Raw genomic sequence first — 4,698 nt, forward strand, 5'->3', positions numbered from 1 at the left:
GGATATTACAAGTGTTAAAAATATTTTCACACACCTGACTATTGTGCTCCATGAAAAGGAGAGCAGTCATATTTGTTTTATGATGGTCTGCAGAGTGAATTGTCTTTTCCTGTAATGTATGACAGGTAGACTAAGAGCAATGAATGTGTATTGTCCTTGTCATAAAACCCCACCACACCTCTGTCTGCTAATAAGGACATTTCCTTACCAATTCACCTTAAAAGAATAACAAGAGGAGTTGCCTTTCCCAGGTAAACAATAGCATCTTCTACAAGTTCTGCTCCTATATTTAAGTCCCCCACTCTTTCCTGTGTCTTGTGGTCTCCCCCCCCCCCCTCCCCCTGACTTGTTTGACCTGTCTCCTGGTCAGACACGACACTTTATAAAGTTCTAACTGGCCTGTGCCAGGAACATCTTCCTCCCAGTTATCCATTCTCCCATGACCGATTAAACATCAACTGGCTGAATAAAAATTAATATCAACTTCTAATGTCATGTTGTTTATAGCTAATGAACTGATTAGGGGATAAACACATCAGCAAGACATTTTTGCTCCCTGCCTCTCCCAGGAAGATGGTTAAATTGGATTAGCATTTGTTTCTCAGTGTCCCTTTTAACCCATTCCTATCTAGTTCCATTAACTGCCAAGAAGATACCTACATATTTAATACAATTTAAAGCGGTGTATTCATCGTTATAGTGCTGTCAGGTAGGAATGGGAGCATTCAATACCCTGTAAATTGTCATTGATGTGTGATTAATATGTCACATTAATAAATGCACACCATTAAGCAGTATAATGCATTCAATATATATATATATATATATATATATATATATATATATATATATATTCTTTTCAAATTTAATGTCAGTTTCTATTTTTCTATTTGTATAAATAAAGTGTATTTATAAATAATTGTATGTCTTATTTATAAATAATAGGTATTTAAAAATGAATTGTGCGCTCCCTATGCATGTGGCGCCTAATAGGATCTCAACCTGTAAAGTTTGCCCACAAGCTGCAGGTCTGACAATAATATTAAGGCACAAATAGACTTTCTAAACCAATTTAGCAAACACATAAATGCAACTTTAATGAAGAATCAATGTGCAAAGAGTTCATTTTTCTTTGGAATCCATCTGTGGACCTGACAGAGACTCTCACATCGTTAAATCAATAAGGAATCTTTAGGCTGCGGTGGTGGAGTGGATTGTCCTGGTGGTGCGGTTTAGGGCTGGAGATTTGTCATCTCCCGGGCTGCTTTCAGTTTAGGGTTAGTTGTATAAATGGATGTCTATCTAAATAATGAGGTCTCCTTATACAGGGGTCTGTAGGGCTGCGGTCCTTTTCACTGAACTCCGAAGAACTTCGTTAGGGAAAAAACTACTTTTTTTTTTTTCCTCCCCCACTGGGAAACTTGTTCATTTTTCATGACTTGTTCATATTTCTGGAATAAAATTAGAGAAAGAGAAAAAAAAGATAAAAAATATGAATAGAACTATGATAAGCTTTCACTTTGCACTTTTACACTTTTACAGGCTCAAAGTTTTCTCTTGAGCTGAACCTTGGAGGACTGTAATAGTAGCAGAGTGTTTATGCCTCCTAAAAGGGTTAATTTATATGGATTCTTCCTCCTTGTATCAGGTCTCACTCCAGCACAGGGCAGTATTTTTATTTGACTTTTGTAGTTATCTAAACCGTTTAGTTGTGGATGAGTGCTCCATCCAGCAGGGAGTCCAGGGCACCCAGCTGAGGAGAGAGTGCAGGAGGCTGGACATACCTAGTGGTTTGGTGCTAGATGGGCCCTAAACCAGGAGGTGTATGCCTCAGAGGACACAGGTAAGGAGCACATGGGGTACCTGACAAAGATCCTATTCCTCTGAACTTGGCTTGAAAGGAAGACCATGTCCAAGGCCAGCAGTACGAACCTTAAACTGTGACAAGAAGGGAAAAAAGGTGTCTGTGACATTTACAAACTCTTTTTAAGTGTAAGATACAGAACATTTTCAGGAACCATTAGGAGTGAATATATATATATATATATATATATATATGAATTTTTATTTTATTATTAATAATTTTTAATACACCCAAGTTATAAAATTCAATAGTAATAACATTAAATCTAAGAAGCACATTTCCAACTGATATCACAGATACCAGTTCCTAATTTGCTATATTTGTTGTACTATTATTTCATTTTCACATTGTAGTTTTTGTAATGTGCCCTAATAAATTCTAAAGTTGAATGTATAAAATGTATATGTATAAAAAAAAATGATTTCTTAGTTTATTTGATACTTTACTATATATATATATATATATATATATATATATATATATATATAGCTTTATATGCTCCTATATATGCCATTTCTTAATTGTATGTTGCTAATATACATTGTTCTTGTATTGAAATGCTTAATAAAATGTAGTTGATAAATACTGATTACCAAGAATATACCTTGGATATTGTTTTCATATGTTGATCTTTTGTCCTAACACTTCTTAGGATCTAATTGCAATGTGAATCGTTTTTGTTTCTATATATTGTGAAAAGTAATAACATTTGTTTAAAAAAAAAATATTTAGTTGCTAAAATTCTAAAGCTGATCAGAAGTTTGTTTGATAAACAATAATTCTAGGATTTGCTCAATCGTTTGCAATTTGTGTTAAAATGAAAAAAAAATGAAATGATTTTCTAAATAAAGCGACAATTGTAATCACACAAAGTTACTGGAGGAATTATTCCATCTTTATACTATATGATAAATATTATCTCTCCCAGAGAACACTCCCATGTGGTGCTAAGAAAACACTGGGAGAAATCCTAATTGTGGTCCAAATAAACTTTCTTTAGCAGACCCCCCTGCCCCCCCCCCCTTCCTCTCTTTCTTCCTTTTGAGTGTGTTGTTAGGATCTGGTGAAATCCCCTTTGCATTTCAGCTTTAAATAGGCAGATCAATAGAAAACAGTTGTAATGATACAATTAATTATGGCAAAATTAAAAGCGAGTAGAAAATCAATCTCTGATGGTGTTGAAGATGAAATTAAATTGATAGTCCATCTGTTCACCCCGCAGACCGTATAAATATTCAACCCAAGGACAGAGCTAATGGGATCAGACTGCCTGGGACTCCTCAATGCTCCCTCTTCTTCCTCTCTACTCGTCCCATCTATGGGGAGCATCTGCAACACTACATTATTCTGCTTTACACTCTATTTAACCCTTTACAGCAAGTCCGGGTGACTCTGTCCTCGACCTATACACCGACAGCCTATCATTTTCTATGTGTTCTATACCATATTCTTACAATGGATTGCTTTAGATTACCATTCCATAATTTCATTATATTATGTAACATCCCTATACTAATATACATTGTACTTTAATTATTATTATTATTAGAATTATTTCTATTCCATGTTAAACTGCGCTAATATTCTATTACATAACAAGGTGCTACAGTAACATATTCCATTCTGCTGCGCTATTTTACACTTATAGTTTATACTAGACCCTGCTACTCTGATGTATTGTACTTTTAACATATATTTCATTTGTTCTATTGATATTATATTTAATACTACACTGATATAACACCACTATTTTCTTCTGTGGTCTTCAACCTGCGGACCTCCAGATGTTGCAAAACTACAACTCCCAGCATGCCCGGACAGCCCTTGGCTGTCCGGGCATGCTGGGAGTTGTAGTTTTGCAACATCTGGAGGTCCGCAGGTTGAAGACCACTGTACACTGTATTATGATCCACGGATGTATTATATTATATTATTTTACACTACGCCAGGCAATGCTGATAACATGGTTAAATGACATTGTGTTCTAGTAATATTAGATTATAATTCATTAGGCTGCACTATATATTATACTGCACTGATATAGAGATATAGTGTAATACACAGTTATGCTAGTATTTTATTTTATTTTATTCTACTATACTATATATATATATATATATATATATATATATATATATATATATATAGTTAAATAATATTATATTGTTTATTATACACTCTATTCTATACGGATATTACAACATAGTATTTTACTGTTTCATACAAACTTATAGATCAAATATTTAGACTTCGATCAGTATTTTGGTACACTCTCATATCCATCTTCTATTAACTCCTTCGCTCCCATGTCTGGAGGGTTAACTTCGTTGTGCCTATCTATCCCTTGCTGAGCTGGGTGAGCAGCCTTCTCTTTCTCTTGGCTCTAGTGACATGCAGTGGAAGAGCTTCACAGATACAATCCAGCCAAAAACTTTTTTCACCGTCACTATGAAACTTCAACAAAGATAGAATTAACCTGTTCTGTGCTGGCCTGATTGACCCTATCAGACCGATGTTGTGTCATATCCATCACTTTTCCATGCTATCTGATGCTGTTTTCTTATGTGCAGCAGAAGATTTTGTATATTCTCAAGGCTTCTTGTGTAGTTTATTGTGTTTTAACAGTGAATAATTCCTTCATTGATTTGTTTTGATTTACTTTAGTACAGATTAACCTACAGTGTATGGGTATGTCCCCTTATCTGATTAGTAATGTAACCCTTTCTTAACACCATCTAATATGATTCCCGTTGAAATCCGACATTCAATCTGCCTTTTATTCTTAAGTGGCATGTTGTCAGGATTTTAAGGATAAAGAATTAGCAAATGATCTG

At 34.6% G+C, this 4,698-nt stretch overlaps 1 long non-coding RNA gene across 1 annotated transcript in view; it reads right to left on the minus strand.

Moving 5' to 3' along the window:
- Positions 1–938: 938 nt before the first annotated feature.
- LOC130281720 (uncharacterized) overlaps positions 939–4,698 on the minus strand; it is a 4,969-nt gene continuing 1,209 nt past the window's right edge. Inside the window, exon 3 of the long non-coding RNA XR_008846088.1 lies at positions 939–1,451. This is a non-coding gene — a long non-coding RNA (uncharacterized LOC130281720). The remainder of the gene's footprint in view (positions 1,452–4,698) is intronic.

Source organism: Hyla sarda, chromosome 7 (assembly GCF_029499605.1).
Source record: "Hyla sarda isolate aHylSar1 chromosome 7, aHylSar1.hap1, whole genome shotgun sequence".
NCBI classification, from domain to species: Eukaryota; Metazoa; Chordata; class Amphibia; order Anura; family Hylidae; genus Hyla; species Hyla sarda.